General features: G+C 37.4%; 1 protein-coding gene across 1 annotated transcript in view; it reads left to right on the top strand.

Moving 5' to 3' along the window:
• Positions 1-1,795: 1,795 nt before the first annotated feature.
• The window catches only part of LOC130858153 (sodium channel protein type 2 subunit alpha), a 147,458-nt gene continuing 123,937 nt past the window's right edge, over positions 1,796-25,316 (top strand). Inside the window, exon 1 of the mRNA XM_057744103.1 lies at positions 1,796-2,030. The gene's annotated coding sequence lies outside the window, so the exon portion shown is untranslated. The remainder of the gene's footprint in view (positions 2,031-25,316) is intronic.

Below are 25,316 nucleotides of genomic sequence, written 5' to 3' on the forward strand. Positions count from 1 at the left end.
ACATCTTCCTAAAGGGTAAAATTTATGTTCAGAATAATGGGAAAATAACTAATGTTTTAAGAAACATATTTAAATGTTGCATAAACTATTATAAAGTTTCCATGATTTTAAAGATAAAGTGAAGCTTCAGTGATATTTCATGTTTATGGCATCTCAGGTTCTAATCTCATGAGTTCAATCTTTTTTGGCCATTAGGAGTGCTTTGCTGAAAAATTTAAGGGAAATTATCATAGCTTATTTGCCTTGAGGGTTTATAACAGTATCCTGTTTTTGCAGGAAACTTAAGAGAGGAAATAGTTTGTGTACATAGTTAAATAATTTGACCTGCCAAGTCACTTTAATTATTTATTTGTGCAATGTTATTGTGTATTTTAAAAATCATACAAATATATATGAATGACATTGTAGAAATAGAAGTAAGGTAAAATTTAGAGAACCAGATTTGTTCTTTTGACTTGCTTATTAAGTAACTCTGAGCAAATTACTGAAGAGTAGGCTTAAGCACCTTCATCTATTCAGTGTAGGAACTAATGCTGGAACAATCTTCATAATATAACCTCATCAAGAATAAAATGAAACATTTTAGAGAGGATCCAAAGAAAGTGTGACTTATAATCATATTTTTATTGAATAGATTCATCTGCACTATGGCTTCTGGTCAACATGTATACTATATATTCTGTGGATAAAATATTACTTAGATACTTGTATCTTAGATACTGTCACTTATTCTGGATTATATAGGTCTTTTAAAAATGAAGTTTGTGTGAGATATTACAAAGACAACATTTCAGGCCAGTTTAAGACCTAGAACTTCTGAGTTCCGAAATTGGCTTTCAGCACCACGGACAGCGTCACATTATTGACGTAGCAGCAAATGAAAGGCTTTGGAATATCAAGAGTAGTAGGGAGAATTTTAGTTCATACATTTGTCTTCGAATTTAAATGGTATTGTGAAAAACGTTGAGGAAGGGCAATCTATATGTTTATATTTCAAAATGAACCAGAACGTCACAATTAACCATAGAAAAAATAAACAAATACATATTGAGCACACAGTATGCTCAGTATAACTGATGTTATATATAAAATGCATTCTTATAATAATTTAATTTTCTTTTATAACTCTAATAAGATACAGCTACACTCTATAGGATACTACCATTATCAAATTCATATAGCATGTAATTTGATATTTGTATATTTTGAAGTATCTTAAAAAGCTTGAGTTGACTAAAGATTTTCTAGTTTATCTTTTATTAATTTCATTGTCCTGCATGAGCTTTAATCCTTTAACATCCCCACATAACATTAATAACAACAACATGATGCAGAATTTCTCTAGCAGCAAAAACTTATACAACATCTCCACAGACTGGTGCTCAATAAAGATAAATTTAACATCTAAAATTATTTTGTAGGAGAAACATATTATTTTTGCAGGTGGTAAATAAAGTTAAATAAGTCTTTAGGTAAGCAGTAAATTTTTAATAATGCTATGACAAGGTTCCATTTAGTTTAATTACACTGTAAGTAAATTGAACTAAATCCCAAAGTAGGACTACAAATTTAAAAAATTAATACTCTAATACTTCTTAAGTGTTTACTTTACAGTTAATTAAGGTAGTCTGTTTCAAGTACAGTGGAATTATGGGCTGCACACCACTTCAAACTTGGTAAATGCAGCACTGCCAACGGATCTTTAATGAAAATGCTTCCACTTTTGGCCAGGAGATGGAGCTGTCATGTAAGATGCTGCCTTAGATTTATTTATTTATTTATTTCATTTTAGCACGCTGCTTTCTAACAGACAGTGGGTACCATCGAGTGTGTGTCAGAACAGAAAGCTAAGGCAGAAACAGAGAGGATGCTGCGGTCGTCCTTTCTTGTTTTCTCTTCTTCAGTGAGGATGGAACACATGAGATTTTACTTTCTGCTCTAGTCGGAATTCTGAGCAACCGCATTGGAGAATATTATATTTAACACATACATGGATTTTGAGCTATGATTTACAGTTCCCTTTATTTCAGGTAAGCCAATATGATTCCATCTTTGACCTAAATGAATTGTTATTTATGTTAATGGTAACGTTTATAATGTGTGCTTTGTGAGCTTGGATTTGGATCTAAGAGATTCAAAAGCTGTAATTCTAGCTGTTCTGCATCTTTAAATCTTCCTAGACTGAAATGAGCTCTGACTCTGACATGCTGTATTTTAATGTTCCTTTGGCTTTCTGGCCTTTAGTGTCCATCTGTGGCTATATTTGTATACCTTTTGAAGGTAAAGCTTTCAAAGTGAAGGATGGATCTTCCTTTCACAAGGGAAATACTGCTCCTTAATGTGGTGAACAAATCGTAGAAATGTAATGAAGCAGATTAACATGGCAGTGGCTTTGCCAAAGCCCAGGGCTGAGCCTTCTGATAGCAGCCTCCAAGGCATACCAAAATCCTGAGCCCAAAGGCCTTCTGGACAATTCCTGCCAGTAATGATGATACGGATTATTTATGCTTTTTTTTTTCCCTTTTAGGAAAAATACATTGTCATTTCTCCCACATGAGTGGAAAATTTATGTAATGTGTTTAGTAGACTTGGAATGATGGTGTAGACCCTGCCCCCTCCCTCCAGTATGGATGTGAGGAGTAAACTGAAAACAAATTAATTGCTGAGAAAATGAATTTTTCTTAGATTGTGGTGGAATTGTAATGATAGGACTGTGGCCATTTAAAATAGTTGCTATTGTATAAGATGCTCACATTTAAAATTATTTTTGGTCATGTGACATTAGCTATGCTAAAGAGTGGAATGACTCAGGAGCTGGAAATTACATGCAACAGCCTTGCTTTTCTGCTGCTTCTCATGTTTTCCCCTAAATTCTCTTTTTATTATCAAATGAAGAGGAAAAGCAATATAGAAATCCTGCATTTAAAAGCCCCAATTGTCAATTAGATGAATTTATAATGAAATTTTAAAGTATTTAAAAATTATTATTGTAAGAGTGTTCTTAAATATCTCATCCCTCCCTCTTTCGAAAGAGCAGTGTGTGTGTGTATGTGTGTGACGCTGGTGGTGGAGGTGGCAGGTGGAGGGGATGCATCAGGATGTTTCTATCTTACTCATCATTTTTTCTGTAAAGCAGTGGTTGTGCTGTGTCAGAGGTAGTGAAAGCTATGGCGAATGATTTTATGGAATGATTCGACCCACCGAAACAAAGGCTCATAGTTTACCTCATGGAGTTTAACATGGAAATGTGCATGTGTAGATAGTACTACAGCTCAAAATATTATAAACATCAAAATGAAGAATGAAGAAATGTGGCAAAATGAATGGGACAGATATATGAGCACCTACCTACTGCCAGGCACTTTGTGCATCCTGAGATTCTGAATAAGCCAACAGTCACAATTTCTATCCATGAGGAACTCAAAGCCCAGAGAAAATGATTTTAAGGGGATGTGATAGTTAAATTATATCTTAAAGAGTGAGTTGGGTGTAATAAATAAAAATATAAAGTTGTTCATTCCAGGCATAAAGGTGAGGCATGCAAATACAAAGCAATAGCGCACTTCTGGACTTTATAGAGGGAAATTATAGAGAATGGTAAATAATCCAAACTGTTGAAGCATGAGGGTGTTGTTTTTTTTTTCCCTTGGGGGAGCAAAAGTAAGGATAATGAATTTGGCTTTTGATATTATGCATTTACATAGTAACACATACTGTCACATAGAGATGTTTTGGAAGAAGGTGAAATTTTTATATCCAAATATCAGATTAGAAGGTAAAGCTGAGTATATGGATGTATGAAGCTGTGGCAAGAAATAGGTCACACGTAAATGAACATCAATAGGGAATAAAAGTGGAGTGAAGATGACTGGGACATAACTTTAAGATCAGGTAGAGTAAAACAATTTAGAAAGGATATTAATTCATTGTGGAAAAGCAATGGGATAAATTAGAGTAGTAACAATGTCACTGATGAACTCAGTGACAAGAACAAGGATGCAGATACAGAGAATGGACTGGAGAACTCGAGGTTTGGGAGGGGGCGGGGGGTGAAGGGGAAACAGACGAAGCGAGAGAGTAGCACAGACATATATATACTACCAACTGTAAAATAGATAGTCAGTGGGAAGTTGTTGTATAACAAAGGGAGTCCAACTTGAGGATGGAAGATGCCTTAGAGGACTGGGGTGGGGAGGGTGGGGGGGACTCGAGGGCGGGGAGTCAAGGAAGGGAGGGAATACGGGGATATGTGTATAAAAACAGATGATTGAACTTGGTGTACCCCCCAAAAAAAAGCAAAAAAAAAAAAAAACAATGTCATAGGAGACTAAGCAGTTAAATTGACTGACTACTAATAGCAAACCCACAAAGTGGTTAATAAGAGAATAGGGTAGGAGCTGATGGACTTTGTTAGTATTAGGTCATGAATGGATTTTTAGAGTAGAGGTTTAGTAGGTTTGCAGAGACGTGGGCTTTGACTGAGGACTAAATGGGAACCAAGAAAGCTGACGAGTGATTTTAGATTTTAAGACATTTATCAGTGAAAGGAAATAAAGATAACATTCTTTTATCTTGAGGGGTAAGGTACTGTTGAAAGGAATTTGATTTTAGTTAGGATTAGAGAAACCTCAGCCCCTTCATAGAGTAAGGATATAAAGTCAGTAGAGAGAAAGTGAAGAAAGAAGAAACAAAAAATAAATAAATCGAAATCCTATAGGAAACAAGAGAGGGAAGGTTCGAGAATGTTTCTTTCTTTGAGACCAGAAGAAGGTGCAGGAGATGATATAAAAGAAAGCTGATATAACTCACTTTAGGTGCCTTGTTCTTGAAAATTAAATCCTTGTCTGTAAGATAAAATATCTCTTCTGTTTAAATCAGTTGGTTCCTTGGAAAAGGCTATTTGTGGCATATGGACTTTCTGGAAGAAATAATTTGTCCTCAGTATCGAAACACTTTCCAGCAGAGCATATTTTAGTCACATTAATGCTTGATTTGGAAACTAATAACACTGTTTCACAGTAAGTTTATTGTACCTGCTTCAGTTATCTATTTCTTATTCAGAATGACCTGCTTAAAAAGAGTTTCTATTTTAAACTTGCATAAGATTAGCCCAACACATATCTATTATACGTATCTAGTTTGATTAGTAAGGGCTGGTTTGCCAGCATCTGCATTAAAATACTCAAGCTCTTGCCTTTTCCTTCCTCAATTTCATTAGTACTTTTACAAGGGTGTGTGTAAAGAGAAAAGAAAGTCAATTTAAATGCAAGTGTCCTTCCCTTAGGGCGAACTTACCTCCCATATAAAGCTTCCTACCAGTTCTTTCTTCCTGTCTCTTGACAGTTCCAGAATCCTCTCACATCTTTCCTAGAGTCCATCTCTTCTAGGCATTCCTTTGCACTCACATGCCATGGGATGGGAATGTGAAGTCTTGAAGAAGGCACAGGCATGATGAAGAATCCCATCCTTCACATTGAAACCTCTGAAAGAGCTGCTTTCTCAGGTCAGGTTAACTCAGCTCAGTTTAGAATTGCTTGGGTAGAATATTATTTCCTTGTTTCAAGACCTGACTATCAGATTGTATGGCGAGCCTGACAGGCCATAATGAGAACAGAAGCAGGCATTTAGGTGGCAGCATAGACACAGATGACTTATCTTCCCTCAGGGCTGACCTTGGGCAACACTGTAAAGCAGATTTCACCCCTGCCCCTCAGTGTGCTTTCTTTCCCTCCTGTCTTCCTCTTTCGGGGGTCACCTTTAGATATCCTCATAACTACCTCATTTAGCTTCTGAGCTTTATAAATGAGAGTATCATTATCTAGCTTTAAATTTGCAGTTATTAAAATAGTCAGGTGGAATTTGGATTTTATTTGTATTTGCTTTTATTCTTTTGTTATTAAAAAATTGGGGGTATTATTGCCAGCCATGGAACTCTTAACCTTTATCCATTTCAAAACTTTATGTTTATTTGTTGCCATCTTTTCCTGACCAGCAGCGCAGGCACTTTGAGGGGGGTGGATGGGATAGTCATGATTTGAAATGGAAAAACTAATTCAAGTTCAAGTCCATTAACACCCACTGTCATGGACAATGCTTAGAGGAAAATGCTAACTATGTAGCGGCAAACCTAGTGTTATCAAACTCTGGTTGGGCTGCTCATCACTGAAGAATCTAATACTGAGAGACAAGTGTTAGGTAAAAGGAAAAATAACTCTTGAGGAAACTGTCAACCCTTGGGAGAAGGTGAACTCTTGTCTCAAAAACCAACTCTGTAACTCCCCAGGTTTTGCTCAGAGATTGTACTGGGAAAAGAGGAAAGCATTACCTGCTGGGGAGGGGATAGTCTATTTTTGGAAATGATTGGCTTGATCATGTGGTTCCAAGTAGCCAGCATGTCTCGCTTGTGATCTGAGCCACAAATCCCTGGTTAGTTGGAACCTTCTGGTTCCAGCTGGTCCGGGGTCCACGTGCTGGTGGTCAGGATACAGTCACCTTCTTCCACCTGGTGGGGGTTTCAGTATCTGCAAAACAGCTCAAAGGGTATGGCTCAGAATATTATCTATAGCCCTTGAGGAGGAACTAAATATCCTTCCTTGACTTTGTTTAATGGCTAAACTGCTATTATTTTGTCTTGTTTGACTGTTTGCCTTTCTGTACTTTCTTACTTCTCTGATTGAATTTATTCTTTGGCTGAAGTTTTTCTACAAAGAGGCAGGTGGAGGAAATGCTGGAGGTGGGGGTTGCAGAATCTGTCCTGGGAAGGCCCCATAGGGTCCTACTCAGTTATGCTAGGTCGTCACTTCTCAGCTCAGAGTACTTTCAAGGAATTAAATTCTATTTTTGGTTTTGTTGCTGATTTCCTTTGAAAAATACTTATTTTATAATGTTGTAATTTTATAATAAGTCATAGGAAACACAAGGCAGGTCTTAGAATAATATTTTTCAGATTTCTGCTCTAAGCAAACATGCTAGAAGGTGCACATCCAGGTCTTCTAAAATTTCTATTGAAAAATAAACTCTTCTAACAAAAGTCACAGATAATTTTAATATCAACTCCAGATCACTTTTGGATGCTTCCAATAGAAAAAACAAAACAAAACAAAACAAACCACTACTTTTCTTACTTATATCACCTTTTGCTCTGTAAATTATTAATGTACTTTGCTCAGTGTGCTTTAAATACTGATGATGGCTACAAACAAGTTTATTTCGAAGGGAAACCAACTTTGAAAGTAATTCAAGTGATTTTAATATAAATTTTGTCTTTTAAAATACTGTGGATTTGGATTTTGCCTGTACCTACTTCACATGTCTGTTATTTCTAGAATATAAGTTTTATATGATCTTCTCTAATGTTTAAATATAACAAAAGTAAGATTTATGAAAAAAAATATTTGCTATGTTGTGAAAAGGTCTTGCTTCAGGATTCAAAAAAGAACAAAGGTCATCATTCCTATGAAGGCAAATAAGCTTTTAATCATCAAAATGTAATTTCATCTTATATTGATTCTAGGAGCATTAAGATTTTATGTACATTTCAGTGACAATGGTGAACACCATTAGCTCTATAGTAGTGCCTACTAAAATATTGTTTCTGTGTAGGCCTGCATCAGGAACATGAAGTGAAATCATATTAAAACTCAGAAGTAAAAGCTGCTCACTTATCTCCCTATAATAGTCACACAGTGTAATCTATGCCTTATTATATTTGGGCTAGAGAAATTTAAGATGGGTGGAAGCAGAGGTGGAGGTGGGCTTTGCAAATCAAAAGTATACATTTTTCCTGGTGATATTACATTAAACTTTTAAATCAAGGCCTTTATTTGGAAGAAAATATAATTACTGACTACATTAATCATTTAAAAAGAAAACATTTCTATCATATAAGGACCATTTGTTATTTCTGGAAATTTTTGGAGAAATGGTTTAAGAATCAAAGGTATTTAAATACATTTTATCTATTAGAATGTGTTAAAAGACTTTTGAGGATAAGCAAACACACTTTTTGTTATATTTTTGTTTGTACTTGCTAAAAAAGAATTTTGTTCTGGAATAAAATGGTCTTAGGAGGCAGTCACCCTCAAGAAGTGCTTTGAATTGTTTGAATTATTATTATAGTTTAGAATGATAAAGTCTTGTATTGGTATCTAGGATCAGTTGGGGTTATAATATGCTTCCAGCATGAGTCTTGGCGGTATTAGCAAATGAGTATGCAATTATGCAATTGCAATCACATAATTGCATACTTATACCATGCTGCATCTTGTGTTGGGTGGTATGTATGGGAGAGTGATAAGAGAACAACAAACTTCTTATTAGGCTTGTAGGAAGGATAGTGGATTGGTTGGAATATTATGAAAAAATAGAGTTTATAATAAGAGAAGGCTGACACTATCTCCCATCTCTGAATAACTGATGTCAAAAGGTGGAATATCTAAGACATGATGCAAGCCAGTCAGGAAACAATTGTGATAGTTTTCCTATCAATGCAGCATTACCAGCTAGGGTGTTTTCCTCCTTGTATGTGTGTACTCTAGAGTCAGTGACTATGGTGGCCCAGAAACCGTCAGGCAGCTAAAATGTGCCAGAGAAATGCTCAGACTTAAACTTGCTATTTCTGCAACAGTGGTCCCAGAAGTCTGGAGAACCTAGTCGTATAGACAATGTGACCATTAATTATCATCTAAACAAGGATGTGGTTTGTTAATAATTTCTCCATGGGGGGCACTCGGGGGGGGGAGTCACGAAGGGAGGGAATATGGGGATATGTGTATAAAAACAGTTGATTGAACTTGGTGTACCCCCCAAAAAATAATAAATAAATAAAATTAAAAAAAAAAGAATGCCACAGATTGATCATAAGAATATCTTAATGAAATATGCACAGTTTTTAATTAGGAAGAGTGGCATACTTATTTTTATGACATTCTTGAATTTTTAAAGAATAAAAGAAAGTTGGACTGAATCCACAACTTAAATTTTGTACAGCATGATAGACAATGGTACACAATATATAATAGACTCCGCTGTGGTGCTTTACTTAATTAACAGCATGGAAAAAAAAAAATTTCTCCAAACAGCAAGATTGTCCCAGGCAAAGTGCAATATACAGTCACCTGGTTTCTAATAGTTGGAAGACAGGAAAGTCAGAAAAGAAGACTATGGCATGTTTTATATTTGATCAGTCTACTCAAATAAATGGTTCATGATTTAGGTGTTTAGGTGTCAGAAAGTTAAAACGTAAAATGGTTCATCAAATTAGATATAAAGAACATGCAGGCAAACTGTCCAATTACTGGCCTCGATAAGTCAGTCAACTGAAATCTCTAATGACTCTTGTTGAATCCTTAGTTATATCACCAGTAATGACATAACTCTGAATTTTGAGCCTGACTTCCTAAGGAAGTCAGTTGTCCGCAGAAAAAAACTGTGTTATTAATTACATGCTGTTATTACCAAACTAGACCCAGCTGAAAGAAGCAGAATGTGGGGAACACTTTTACACTTGATATAGCTTGTCCACTCTTTTGCACTTGATATGTCTTTCAGGAAAGGATCTGTATTGTTGGCTTCCAGCACTAGTACTATATCCTCAGAGTCAGAACTGCCTACATCTCAAGCAATCTGAAGATGAAATGAGACCTAATAAGACAAAAGTATTAATTTACACAAAACCTATGAGAATGTTCAATTCTGACAACTTGGTTGACTGAGTGAACATGGAACTCTTATCAACACCTGGAAACCCTAGATGAAACACAATACAGTACTTTCAAAATACACAGTTAAGTTCATCATAAATAAAGGAAGCCTTCAGTATTCAGAAATAAAGAGTTAACTAAAATCCTGAGTTATACACATGAAAGCTGACCCAGGAATCTGGGGAACAGAAGGAGACATATCATATTTAGAAAAAGGTCCAAATTCCCAGAGGGTTTAGTTTTATAATCCATGCATGTATAAGGCTGAGGTCTTGACCTCTGTAATATGGAGAGCTGAAATTCAGAATCCCAGTGTATAGCATAGAGCCTCAAAGAGTTTTACTCTCACTGAAATGAGAATTAGAAAATGTAATCTGCTGATATAGGAATTCAAAGAAACTTATTTCTGTCCTGTCTTTTAGGGGAAAAAAAAAAAAGTCTTTTAGAAAGAATTAACTCTAGGACTGCATCAAATCACTTTAGAATCTGGATATACACCATTCTGTGGGAAGGAATTCCTCATGTATAAATTAACATAGAAATCAGTATCAGGTCAATGATATCTCAGATGCTTGGCAGAAGGAATTGAAAAATTGCTAAGTCACTGTAAATATAATAACTGTAAATGATTGTAAAATTATTTTCTCAAACTTTAAGTATTAAAAGAAAAGACTCTTAAGATAAATCACAATAAAAAATTATAAACTACATGAGAAATAAGCCACCATATGGGATACTCAGCAGACATAATAAAAAATACATAGAACTGGCATCTCAGGAGCTTGGGATAATAAAATAATCTGAAGTAAGATATAAATAAGCATATTTAAAATTATAAAAGTATTAAGGAATAAAAACACTATAAAGTAAAATAGGTATATTTTGAAAGAAAAGAAACCAAATAGCAAGTTGTAAAAGAAAATTAGAATTAGCATTTAAAACTCAGCAAATGAATTTAACAGATTAGATACAGCTGAAATAAGAATTAAAGATTTGTGGATGCATATGAGGATTTACCCATGCTGTATCAATTACATTCTTGATGTTAAAAAAACAAACAACAAGATAAGTAGAATTAAAAAGTTCAGCAACACCAAACAAATATTCAAGAAAGAGATAACTGAGATAAAGGGGGAGGTTTCAATAGCAGAGAAAATTCCAATATTGATAAAAGACATGTTTCCTTGAATAGAAAAAGCATAAAACAAATGATAAGACTTTCTGTCTTCAAATCTAGACATGATTCTTTAGCCATTAGATTTATTGGTATAAAAAAGGCATAGAGTAGGAAATGTAACTCGAGGTCAAGTAGTTAAGTCCATTACTTGAGAAGCCAATAGAAAGAAGCAAGAATGTATAGCCAATTGAGCAGATGGGGCAGGAGAAAGTAATTGAAGGGCACCACCAGATGGGTCAGAAATGGGTGGAGGTATATATGGGCCAAACAGGGTGATTCTGGAATAAATTACTTAAAACTACTCATATGGTTTCATTGCTGACTAAAGCCTACCTAAAACACTCAAAGCAACAAAATGAAACTGGAAGTATCCAAATTTGTTTGTTGCTTTTAAAAATTCATCATGATTTCTTTTGTCATATTAGTTCATATTTTTACCAAAACAGATAAAATATGGTACATCAGAAGACTTCTTTGTACCCAATACTAATCCCATTCCTATCATTTTCTTCTCAGATAACAGTGTTTTGAATATGATGCACAACCGTTACATTCATCTTTTTAAATTGTACTCCACACAACCTGCACACACATAATACGGATCACTGCTTTCTGTGATGTAAAATTTTTATATAAGTAGTATTATACAGTAAGTATCTTTGCACATTTTGGTTTTTACCCTCGATATGATGCTTTTGTGAATTGATCATTTTCATACATGGACATATAGTTCAGTCACTTCTACCGATGTATATTATAGTTTTCCATTATAGGAATGCACCACAAATGATTTACAATTCCATAACAATGGATATTTAGGTTGTTACCACTTTCTTTTAAACTAGTATAAAGAATGCTGCCCTGAACATCTGTACGTATTTGTCTTTATTTAACTATGAGTTTGTGGAGGTAGGGCAAATATCCTATTTTCACCCCTTTGATTATAGTTCAAATAGTCAATAGTCCGCTTTTCTACCACCAACATTGTAACAGCTGTAATCTACTTTCTTTTACAGAAGGTAGACCCATTATAAAACTTTGAAGAAAGTAAATGGAAAAATTCTAGCACTACAAGATGTTCCAGACTCATCTTGTATATTCCCTACCCTAGCCTTATAATCAGCCATATTGGTAGTAAGCTCTGGTTCCTTTTTTGCAGAGTGGTATTAGAAACCAGGATCTGGGCACTGGGTAGATTCAACCTTTTTTACACAATTAGAGTAAACTGAAAATAGGAAAAACACCAAATGTTTTATAATAGGATTGTGGAAGTGGCTTCAAATTTGCAAGGAGGTTTTGTAATTCTTTTCATCTCTTTTTGGTAAAGGCAGTTTCCTAGATCTGTATGTCTCTAGTGAATCACCTGCTGTCTTCCAGGCAAAGTTCTAGAGACTTGAGATACAATGGAGAACTACACAATACTTCCATCATCAAATTCCAGTTGATAAAGATAATAAATTATTTTGAAAAGTAAATGAGGGCTGGGACTTCCTAGGTGGTTAAGAATCCGCCTGCCATTGCAGGGGACACGGGTTCGATCCCTGCTCCGGGAAGATCCCACGTGCTGCAGAGCAACTAAGCCTGTGCACCACAACTATTGAGCCTGCTCTCTAGAGCCTGCAACCACAACTATTGAGCCCACATGCCACAACTACTGAAGCCCAAGCACCTAGAGCCCGTGCTCTGCAACAAGAGATGCCATTGCAATAAGCCTGCGCACCACAATGTAGAGTAGCCCCCGCTCACTGCAACTGGAGAAAGCCTGTTTGCAGTAATGAAGACCCAACGCAGCCAATAAATAAATAAATAAATAAATAAATAAATTTATTTATTTATTTAAAAAAAAAAAGTAAGTGAGGGCTTTCTGGTGGCATAGTGGTTAAGAATCCACCTGCCAATGCAGGCAACAGGGGTTTGAGCCCTGGTCTGGGAAGATCCCACGTGCCTTGGAGCAACTAAGCCCGTGCGCCACAACTACTGACCCTGTGCTCTAAAGCCTGCGAGCCACAACTACTGAGCCCATGCACTGCAGCTACTGAGGCCCATGTGCCTAGAGCCCATGCTCCGCAACAAGAGAAGCCACCTCAATGAGAAGCCTGTGCACCACAACGAAGAGTAGCCCCCGCTCTAGGCAACTGCAGAAAGCCCACCAGCAGCAAGGAAGACCCAAGCAGCCAATAAACATACATACATACTTCATACATACATACATACATAAATTTATTCTGAAAAGTAAATGAACAAGTAGTTTATGAGTAATAAATGCAGTCAACAGTAAATAGAACAATATGGAAAAAGTACATGGTTGCAAGAGGAGTGGGCAGATAGCTTTAGCTAGTTAAGGAAGACATCACTGAGGAGGTGGCATTTGAGTTGAAATAAATTTTCAGCCACGAGAAGATCCAGGGTTGTGTGTTTCAAAGAGAAGAAATTGTGAATGCAAATATCCTAAGGAGAGAGAAGCCAAATCTTATAAGACTTTGTAAATTATTATAAAGGTTTCTTTTTTATTTAAAGTGCAGCCAGAAGCCATCTCAGTAGGATTTAAGTAGAAACTGACATAGTCTGCTTTGTGTTTTTAAATGGCTTTTTGTGGAGAGTGGATTATAGGGAAGCAGGAATGAAATTAGAGAAATCCTTAATGAAGCAGTTTAGTAAACCAGGTGAAAGACAGTGCTGGTTTAGACTAGCTGGTAGCAGTAGTTTATGGAGATGTCTGAGCAGAGTTCACGGAATCTTGTGAATAGACATAGTAAACCCAGTTTACTGACTCTGGGTGATGGGGCTAGAGATGAAAGAACCAGGGTTAAATTTTTCTGTGGGATCCTCAGTGAGAGTGGAAGAAGCCTTCAGGGGAAATCCTTATTTCATGAGCAGTCCCAAGTTGACAAAAGACTCAAGATTAATTACTTTAAAACTATCCATGCAGCACTAATTACACAGTTTCAGTTTCTGAGTATGGTTTCAGTGAAACTTCTCCTAGACCAAAATGTCCATTTCTTCCTCCCATTAAATTTAGACTAATTTGAATTTTCCTTTACCAGAAAGTGAATATATGTTCATTAGAGTCCATTTAGAAAACACAAATGAAAAACTAAAGGACGTAAAATTTAATCCTACATTTTCTACCATTGATATATTTCTTAGTTACTTGATTAGTTCTTTCATAAACGTGTGCACATGCTGTACTCACTTTTTAAAAAACTGCTGTTGTTTTCTTTGTTCTTGTATGCAGTGCATATTATCCTGTCATATAACCACACCAAATTTTCTTTAGCAAAAATCCTGTTGTTGAGCATTTGGATTTTTTTCAATATTCCACTGTAACAAATATTTCAACAAGCAGTATGTTAGTTAAAATTTTATATACATTTTATTGTGTTCTCAGTAAATTTCTGGATCTTGAATTGCTTGATTAAATGATTTGAACATTTTCAAGTTTCTATGTATGTAATTGCCACATAGAAAAATTGTGTGATTTACATTTTCCATTAGCATTGCATACAAATGCCTATTTCTTTGTAAGTATGCTAATACTGGGTTGAAATTTGGTAGTTGAAAATCCCTTAGCTAAATTGATAGTGAAGTTAAAAATTTTGCCTAATTTTTTAAAAAATGAGATTTTGTGTCTTTCTTTTATGAATTGTTTTCTCATATCTGTTGCCTAGTTTGTCTTTTTTCTTTTCTTTTCTTTTTTTCCCTTGGGCCGGCCACATGAGTTGTGGGATTTTCATTCCCCTACTAGGGATTGAACCTGGGCCCTCTGCAGTGAGAGCATGGAGTCCTAACCACTGGATTGCCAGGCAGTCCCCACCCAGTCTATCTTACTGTGATGATGTTTATTGATTTGTATGAGGATTTTTAATGCATTTTAAAAATATCTTTTAAAACCAAATTCTCTATCACTGCAATGGTTTTTTTTCCAATTTGTAGTGCCTTTTAATATTTTAACATATACAGAAGTTATATATATGCTTTATTTAAATGTTATATGTATATTTACTTATATTACACATTATACATGCATAAAATTTTGATGCTCTCATAGTTGAGTAACTAGAAAGACTACTCATCTAAAGGTTATATAAATAGTCAGTATTTTAAGTGTTTTATTTTTTTAAGTTTTAGCTTATCCAGTGTCTATGACAATAGTGTGTGCTGGGAATCCAAATTTTTTATTTCATAAACTTTATTTTTTCTTTCAATTTTATTAAGATATAATTGACATACAGCACTGTATAAATTTAAGATGTACAGCATAATGATTTGACTTACATACATCATGCAATGATTACCACAGTAAGTTTAATGAACCTCTATCATTTCATAGCGATACAAAATTAAAGAAATGGAAAAAATGTTTTCTCCTTGTGATAGAATTCATAGAATTTACTTTCTTAATAACTTTAATATATAAGGTACCTCTGTGTTAAATATATTTATCATGTTTTGCATCACACCTCTAGTACTTATTTATCTTAAAACTAGAAGTTTGTACCTTTGACTACCTTTATCCAATGTCCCTTCCCTCCACCGCCATCTTTCTATGAATTTGTTTGTTTGCTTTGTTGGCTGGTTTTGAAATATAATTGACCTAGAACACTATTTTAGTTCCCGGTACACAACATAATGATTTGATTTTGTGTACATTTCAGAATGATCACCATGATAAGTCTACTTACCATCTGTCACCATACAAAGATATTACGTATTTATTGGCCATATTCCCCACACTGTACATTTCATAACCATGACTCATTTACTTTGTAGCTGAAAGTTTATACCTCCTAATCTCCCTCACCTATTTCTCTCTTTCTCCCACCCCATCTGGCAGTCACCTGTTTGTTTTCTGTATCTATGACTCTGTATCTATTTAGTTACACTTGTTCATTTTTTTTTTTTAAGGCTCTTTATTGGAATATAATTGCTTTACACTCTTGTACCAGTTTTTGAGGTACACCAAAGTGAATCAGCTGTATTTATGCATATATCCACATATCCCCTCCCTCCTGTGACTCCCTCCCACCCTCCCTGTCCTGGCCTTCTAAGGTATCACCCATCATCGAGTTGATCTCCCTTTGTTATACAGCAACTTCCTACTAGCTATCTATTTTACAGTTGGTAGTGTATCTATGTCTATGCTACTCTCTCACTTCGTCCCAGCTGTCCCTTCGCCCCCTCCCCAACCCTGTGTCTTCAAGTCCATTCTCTACATCTACATCTTTATTCTTGCCCTGTCACTGGGTTCATCAGTACCATTTTTTTAGATTCCATATATATGAGTTAGCATACGGTATTTGTTTTTCTCCTTCTGGCTTACTTCGCTCTGTATGACAGTCTCTAGGTCTATCCACCTCATTACATATAGTTCAATTTCATTCCTTTTTATGGCTGAGTAATATACCATTGTATATATGTGCCGCATCTTCTTTATCCATTCATCTGTTGATGGGCATTTAGGTTGCTTCCATGTCCTGGCTATTGTAAATACTGCTGCAATGAACATTATGGGACATGTTTCTTTTTGGATTATGCTTTTCTCTGGGTATATGCCCAGGAGTGGGATTACTGGGTCATATGGTAGTTCCATTTTTAGTTTTTTAAGGAATCTCCAAATTGTTTTCCATAGTGGCTACACCAGCTTACGTTCCCAACAACAGTGCAGGAGAGTTCCCTTTTCTCCATATCCTCTCCAACATTTATTGTTTCTAGATGTTTTGATGATGGCCATTCTGACTGGTGTGAGGTGATACCTCATTGTGGCTTTGACTTCTCTGATGATTCATGATGTTGAGCATCTTTTCATGTGTTTGTTGGCCATCTGCATGTCTTCTTTGGAGAAATGTCTATTTAGGTCTTCTGCCCATTTGTGGATTGGGTTATTTGCTCTTTTGGTATTAAGCTGAATGAGCTGCTTGTATATTTTGGAGATTAATCCTTTGTCCGTTGCTTCATTGGCAAGTATTTTCTCCCATTCTGAGGGTTGCCTTCTTGTCTTGTTTATGGTTTCTTTTGCTGTGCAAAAGCTTTTAAGTTTCATTAGGTCCCATTTGTTTATTCTTGTTTTTATTTCCATTATTGTAGGAGGTGGGTCAGAAAGGGTCTTGCTTTGATGTGTATCATAGTGTTCTGCCTGTGTTTTCCTCTAAGAGTTTTATAGTGTCTGGCCTTACATTTAGGTCTTTAATCCATTTTGAGTTTATTTTTGTGTCTGGTGTTAGGAAGTGTTCTAATTTCATTCTTTTACATGTAGCTGTCCAATTTTCCCAGCACCACTTATTGAAGAGGCTGTCTTTTTTCCATTGTATATTCTTGCAAACATAAGGTGCCCATATGTGTGTGGGTTTACCTCTGGGTTCTCTATTCTGTTCCATTGATCTTCCTTTCTATTTTTGTGCCAGTACCATACTATCTTGATCACTGTAGCCTTGTAGTATAGTTTGAAGTCAGGAAGCCTCATTCCACTAACTCCATCTTTCCTTCTCAAGATTGCTTTGGCTATTCGGGATCTTTTGTGTTTCCATACAAATCGTAAGATTTCTTGCTCTAGTTCTGTGAAAAATGCCATTGGTAATTTGATGGGGAATGCATTGAATCTGTAAATTGCTTTCAATAGGATAGTCATTTTCACAATGTTGATTCTTCCAATCCAGGAACATGGTATGTCTCTCCATCTGTTTGTGTCATCTTTGATTTCTTTCATCAGTGTCTTATAGTTTTCTGTGTACAAGTCTTTTGTCTCCTTAGGCAGGTTTATTCCCAGGTATTTTATACTTTTTGTTGCAATAGTAAGTGGGAGAGTTTCCTTAATTTCTCTTTCTGCTCTTTCGTTGTTAGTGTATAGGAATGCAAGAGATTTCTGTGCATTAATTTTGTATCCTGCTACTTTACTAAACTCATCAATTAGTGCTAGCAGTTTTCTGGTAGAGTCTTTAGGGTTTTCTATGTATAATATCTTGTCATCTGCAAAGTGTGACAGTTTTACTTCTTTTCCAATTTAAATTCCTTTTATTTCATTTTCTTCTCTGATTGCTGTGGCTAAAACTTCCAAAGCTATGTTGAATAATAGTGGTGAGAGTGGGCACCCTTGTCTTGTTCCTGTTCTTAGAGGGAACGCTTTCAGTTTTTCACCATTTAGAATGATGTTGGCTGTTGGCTTGTCATATATGACTTTTATCATATTAAGGTAATTTCCTTCTATGCCCATTTTCTGGAGAGTTTTTATCATAAATGGATGTTGAATTTTGTCAAAAGCTTTTTCTGTGTCTATTGAGATTATCATATGGTTTTTATCCTTCAATTTGTGAATATGGTATATCACATTGATTGATTTGCATATATTGAAGAATCCTTGCATTCCAGGGATAAACTCCAATTGATCACGGTGTGTGATCTTTTTAACGTGCTGTTGGATTCTGTTTGCTAGTAGTTTGTTGAGGATTTTTGCATCTATATTCATCAGTGATATTGGCCTGTAGTGTTCTTTTTTTGTCACATCTTTGTCTGGTTTTGGTATCGGGTGATGGTGGCCTTGTAGAATGAGTTTGGGAGTGTTCCTCCTTCTGCTATATTTTGGAAGAATTTGAGAAGGATAGGTGTTAGCTCTTCTCTAAATGTTTGATAGAATTCACCTGTGAATCCATCTGGCCCTGGGCTTTTGTTTGTTAGGAGATTTTTAATCACAGTCTCAATTTCCGTACTTGTGATTGGTCTGCTGATATGTTCTATTTCCTCCTGGTTCAGTCTTGGAAGATTGTACTTTTCTAAGAATTTATCCATTTCTTCCAGGTTATCCAATTTATTGGCATATAGTTGCTTGTAGTAGTCGCTCATGATCTTTTGTATTTCTGCGGTGTCAGTTGTTATTTCTTTTTCATTTCTAATTCTGTTGATATGCGTCTTCTCCCTTTTTTTCCTGATGAGTCTGGCTAACAGTTTTGTGTATCTTCTCAAAGAACCAGCTTTTACTTTCATTGATCTTTGCTATTGTTTCATTTCTTTTTCATTTATTTCTGATCTGATCTTTATGATTTCTTTCCTTCTGCTTGCTTTGGGGGGGTTTTGTTCTTCTTTCTCTAATTGTTTTAGGTGTAAGATTAAGTTGTTTATTCGATATTTTTCTTGTTTCTTCAGGTAGGACTGTATTGCTTTAAACTTCCCTCTTAGAATTGCTTTTGCTGCATCCCATAGGTTTTGGGTTGTTGTGTTTTCATTGTCATTAGTTTCTACATATGTTTTGATTTCCTCTTTGATTTCTTCAGTGATTTCTTGGTTGTTTAATAGCGTATTGTTTAGCCTCCATGTGTTTGTGTTTTTTACAGTTTTTTCCTGTAATTGATATCTAGTCTCATGGCGTTGTGGTCAGAGAAGATGCTTGATATGTTTTCAGTTTTCTTGAATTTACCAAGGCTTGATTTGTGACCCAAGATGTGATCTATCCTGGAGAATGTTCTGTGTGCACTTGACAAGAAAGTGTATTCTGTCATTTTTGGATGGAATGTCCTATAAATATCAATTAAGTTGAGATGGTTTAATGTGTCATTTAAAGCTTGTGTGTCTTTATTTATTTTCTGTTTGGATGATCTGTCCATTGATGTAAGTGGGGTGTTAAAGTCTCTTACTATTATTGTATTACTGTCGATTTCCCCTTTTATGGCTGTTAGCATTTGCCTTATGTATTGAGGTGCTCCTATGTTGGGTGCATAGATATTTACAATTGTTATATGTTCATCTTGGATTGATCCCTTGATCATTATGTAGTGTCCTTCCTTGTCTCTTGTAATAGTCTTTACTTTAAAGTCTAATTTGTCTGATGTGAGTATGGCCACTCCAGCTTTCTTTTGTCTTCCGTTTGCAGGGAATATCTTTTTCCATCCCCTTACTTTCAGTCTATATGTGTCCCTTGGTCTAAAGTGGGTTTCTTAAAAAAAATAAATAAATAAAATAAAGTGGGTTTCTTGTAGATAGCATATGCAAGAGTCTTGTTTTTGTATCCATTCAACCAGTCTGTGTCTTTTGGTTGGAGCATTTAATCCATTTACATTTAAGGTGGTTATTGACATGTATGTTCCTATTACCATTTTCTTAATTGTTTTGGGTTTGTTTTTGTAGGTCTTTTCCTTCTCTTGCGTTTCCTGCTTGGAAAAGTTCCTTTAGCAATTGTTGTAAGGCTGGTTTAGTGGTGCTGAATTCTCTTAACTTTTGCTTGTCTGTAAAGCTTTTGATTTCTCCATCAAATCTGAATGAGATTCTTGCTGGGTAGAGTATTCTTGGCTGTAGGTTTTTCTCTTTCAAAACTTTCACTATATTCTGCCATTCCCTTCTGGCCTGCAGAATTTCTGCAGAAAGGTCAGCTGTTTCCCTTATATGTTATTTGTTGCTTTTCTCTTGCTGCTTTTAATATCTTTTCTTTGTGTTTAATTGTCATTAGTTTGATTAATATGTGCCTCGATGTATTTCTCCTTGGGATTATTCTTTATGGGACTCTCTGCGCTTCTTGAACTTGATTAATTATTTCCTTTTCCATGTTGGGGAAGTTTTCCACTATAACCTCTTCAAATATTTTCTCAGACCCTTTCTTTTTTTCTTTTTCTTCTGGGATGCTTATGATTCAAATGTTGGTGCGCTTAATGTTGTCACCAAGGTCTCTGAGACTGTCTTCCATTCTTTTTATTCTTTTTTCTTTTTCCTGCTCTGTGGCATTTATTTCCCCCATTCTATCTCCCAACTCACTTATTCGTTCTTCTGCCTCAGTTGTTCTGCTGTTTGTAACATCTAGAGTATTTTTAATTTCGGTTATTTTGTTGTCCATTACTGTCTGTTTGCTCTTTAGTTCTTCTGAGTCCTTATGAACTGTTTCTTGTATTTTCTGTATTTTGTTATCGAGATTTTGTATCATCTTTACTATCATTACTCTGAATTCTTTTTCAGGCAGTTTTCCTATTTCCTCCTCCTCTATTTGGTCTTGTGCATTTTTACCTTGTTCCTTCATCTGTGACATATTTTTTTGTTGTCTCATTTCCCCCCCACTTTGAATGGATGAGATTATGTTCCTTTCCCATTGGGTGTTTGGCTTGAGGTTTCAAGCACTGGAGTTTGTAGGCTGTTGAGTATAGCTGGGTCTTGGTGTTGAGGTGAGAACCTCTGGGAGACCTCACTCTGATGAATGTTCCCTGGGGACTGGATTTCCCTGTTAGTGGAATGTTTTGTACTCAGAGCTCCCACCTCAGGAGCTCAGGCCTGACCGCAGGCTTATGAATCAAGATCCCACAAGCTGTGTGGAACAGGAAAACAAAAAAAATTAGAAAAAAAAAAAGTAGGAGAACAGCAGAACAATAGCAAGATAAAAAATATGATAAGAATGAGAAACTAACAGATGTGTTAGAAAATATTTAAAAGAAAAGATGGAGCAACAACTGGAAGGTAAAACAACTGCAATAGCCAAAGTGAGGAGGTGGGAAAAAGAAAAAAAGGAAAAAAGAAGAAAAAAAAATCCAGAAAAGGCCTTGACTGTGGGGGCAGGGCTTAGACAAGGGTGGGGTGGGGGTGTGGTGTGGGGGTTAGGCAGTGGGCAGGGCCTATGCTTAGAAAAGGCCCTGGGGGTGTTGGGGAATGGGGCTTAGGCCCAAGGAGGCAGAGGTGCCCAGGAATGCCTCTGGTCCTGGGGACAAAGGACCAGGTCCAGGTACCCAGCAGGCTCCCTGGGCCTGAGTTAGTGGGAGAAATGCTAGGCACCTCCCCCAGTCCCCCAATCTCAGAGGGTCCCTCCCCCTTGGGTTCTCTTCTTCCCCACCCCCTCCCTCCTATTCTCCTAGGACCCCCACAGCTGGAGGGGGCACTGGAAGGCAGGAGACCAGACTCTGATGCCCAACAGGCTTCCTAGGGCCAACTGGGCTAGAGTAACAGTTGTGGCACTTCCCCAGATCTCCCAGTCTTGTACAGTCCCTGTCCACCTCTCTTCCTCTCCCCACCCACCCCAGGTCCCAAGCAGCTGGAGGGGGCCCTGGAGTGTGAAAGACCAGATCTGTGCGCCTTGCAGGCTTCCAGGGCTAGTGGGCAGGCGAAATACATTCCCTGCCTCCCTTGATCCTCTAATCCCAGAAGGTCCCCTCCCCTGCCCACCTCTCCTCTTCTCCCCTGCTTTCCTCCTACACCCCTAGGACCAATGAGACCTAGAGGGGCCCCTGGAGGACCGAAGACCAGGCCTGGGGGCACAACAGGCCTCCTGGTGCCAAGTGGGTAGGGAGATTTCCTGCAGCATCTCCCCTGATCCTCTAGTCCTGCGAGGTACCCCCACCACTGTCTGCCTCTCCTCTTCCTCTTCTCTTCTCCTCCCTCCCTCCAATGCCTGTATGACCCACTCAGCCAGAGAGGGCCCTGGAGACTGAGGGGCCAGACTTGGGAGCCCAGCAGGCCCGCTGGGCCCAAGTGGGCAGGGGAAAGGTCCTCTGCACCTCCCCTGGTCCTCTGATTCTGGAGCATCCCACCACCAGTCTGCCTCTCTTCCTCTTCCCCTGCCATGCTCCTATTCCCCTGGGACCAATGTGCCTGGGAGGAGACCCTGGAGAGTTGGAGACCATGCCCAGGAGTCCAGCAGGCTTCCTGGACCAGTGGGCAGTGGAAATGCCTTTTGCTCCTCCCCCAATCCTCTGATCCCAGAGGGTCCCTCCCCCCTTCCGCCTCTCTTCTTCTTCCCCCACTGCTTGCTTCCCTTTTGTACTCCTAGGACCAACAGCGCAGAGGGGCCTTGGAAGGTGGAGGACACACCTGGAGGAAATATCCAGTGGTGCCTCCCCTATTTTTCTGACCTGGAGAAGTCCCTTCCCACCCCCACTGTCTGCCTCTCTCCCTCCCCCATCCCCTTCCCCCTCGACGCCCCCAAGACCCACATGTTGGAGAGGGGCCTGGAGAGTGAAGGACCAGGCCCAGGAGCCCAGTCGGCTTCCCTGGCCAATAGGGCAGGCAAAACACCCTCTCACCTCCCCGTCCCCCAATCTCAAAGCCCCCACCTCCACCAGTCCACCTCTCCACCTCCTCGCTCCTCCTCCCTCCCTCTCATACCCCCAGGACTCAGGCAGCCCAGATGGGGCCTTGGAGGGTGGAGGACCCCGCTAGGGAGCCCAGCAGGCTCCCAGGCCTGGGAGCTCAGCTGGCCTCCTGGCCTCCTGTGCAGGAGAAACCCAGATGCAGTTTCATGATCTCCCCAGACCCCAAGGGTCTCTCCAGGCAGGAACCTCCCCCCTCACCCAGCCACCCCCCAAAGGCACTGGTCCTGTCCGGCTTCCCCTTCCCCGCCCCCCGACTTCCCCCAGGTCCTACCCGGTTGCTCTGGGGTTCCTCCAGTCTCCTTGGGCCTCAGGTCCCCCACTGGCCTCCAGCAACTGATCTATTTGTGGGGAGACGTGATCTCTGCATCTTCCCATGCTGCCATCTTGACTCCACACCCTGTTCATTTGTTTTTAAGATTTCACATATAAACGAAATCATTCAGTATTTGTTTTTCTTTGTCTGACTTATTTCACTAAGTATAAAACCCTCTAGGTCCATCCATGTTGTTGCAAATGGTAAGATTTCACTCTTTTTTTATGGCTCAGTAATATTCTATTGTGTGTATATATATATATCACATATTCTTTATCCATTCATCTATTTATTGAAACCTAGGTTGCTTCCATATGTTGGCTATTGTAAATAATGCTGTAGTGAACATAGGGGTGCATATATCTTTTTAAATTAGTGCTTCTGTTTTCTTGGGATAAGCACCCAGGAACAAAATTGCTGGATCCTATGGCAGTTTTATTTTTCATTATTTGAGGCACCTCCATACTGTTTTCTATAGTGGCTATACCAATTTACATTCTCACCAATGGTGCACAAGAGTTCCCTTTTCTTTACATCCTCACCAATGCTTGTTATTTGTTGTCTTTTTGATAATAGCCACTCTGACAGGTATGGGATGATATCTTATTGTGGCTTTGATTTGTATTTCCCTGATGATTAGTGATGTTGAACATCTTTTCATGTGCCTGTTGGCCATCTGTATGTCTTCTTTCAAAAAATGCCTATTCAGGTTCTCTGTCCACTATTAATTGGGTTGTTTGGGGTGGGGGGGGTTTGATGTTTAGTTGTATGAGTTCTTTTTATATTTTGGATATTAATCTCCTATTGAATATGTCATTTGCAAATATCTTCTCTCATTCAGTAAGTGGCCTTTTCATTGTGTTGTTAGTTTTCTTCACTGTGCAAAAGCTTTTTAGTTTTATGTTATGTCTCTCTCTCTCTCTCTTTTTTTTTTTTTTTTTTGCTTTTGTTTCCCTTGCTGGAAGAGACATACTCCCCCAACAAATATTGCTAAGACTGATGTCAAAGAACATACTATGTTTTCTTCTAGAAGTTTTATGGTTTCAGGTCTTATATTTAAGTCTTTAATCCATTTTGAGTTTGTTTTTGTATGTGGTGTAAGAAAGTAGTTCAGTTTGACTCCTTTGCAGGTAGCTGTCCAGTTTTTACAACACCAGTTATTGAAGAGATTGTCTTTTCCTCTATTGTATATTCTTGCCTTCTTCATCATAGATTAATTGCTTATATAACTGTAGGTTCATTTTTGGGCTCTCTATATGTTTCATTGATCCATGTGTCTGTTTTTCTGCCAGTACCATTCTGTTTTGATGATGGTAGTTTTGTAATATAGTTTGAAAACAGGTAGCATAATACTTCCAGCTTTGTTCTTTCTTTCTGAAGAATGTTTTGACTCTTCAGGGTCGTTTGTGTTTCCATAAAAATTTTAGAATTATTTGTTCTAGTTCTGTTAAGAATAACATTGGTATTTTGATAAAGATTGCATTGAATTGATAGATTGCTTTGGGTAGTATGGCCATTTTAACAATATTAATTTGTTCAACCCATGAGCTTGGTATATCTTTCCATCCATTTATGTTGTCTTTAGTTTCTTTCATCAGTGTTAAATATTTTCCGAGTACAGGTCTTTTACCTCCTTAGTTGTATTTCTAGGTGTTTTATTCTTTTTGATGCAATTGTAAAAGGGATTGTTTTCTTAATTTCTTTTTCTGACACTTTATTGTTAGTGTATAGAAACACAACAGATTTGTGTATATTAATTTTGTATCCTGCAACATTACTAAATTTATTAATGAGTTTTAATAGATTTTTAGTGGCATCTTTAGGATTTTCTGTGTATAGTATAATATTATGTTACCGGCAGGGAGTGATAGTTTTACCTTTTCCTTTCCAATTTGGATTCCATTTATTTTTTTTTTCTTGTTGAATTGCTGTGGCTAGTGGTGAGAGTGGGCATCCTTGTCTTTTTCCTGATCCCAGGGGGAAATGCTTTCAACTTTTCACCCTTAAGTATGATGTTAGTTGTAGGCTTGTCACATATGGTCTTTATTATGTTGAGATATGTTCCCTCTATACCTACT

The sequence above is a fragment of the Hippopotamus amphibius genome, chromosome 8 (assembly GCF_030028045.1).
Source record: "Hippopotamus amphibius kiboko isolate mHipAmp2 chromosome 8, mHipAmp2.hap2, whole genome shotgun sequence".
Lineage (NCBI taxonomy): Eukaryota > Metazoa > Chordata > Mammalia > Artiodactyla > Hippopotamidae > Hippopotamus > Hippopotamus amphibius.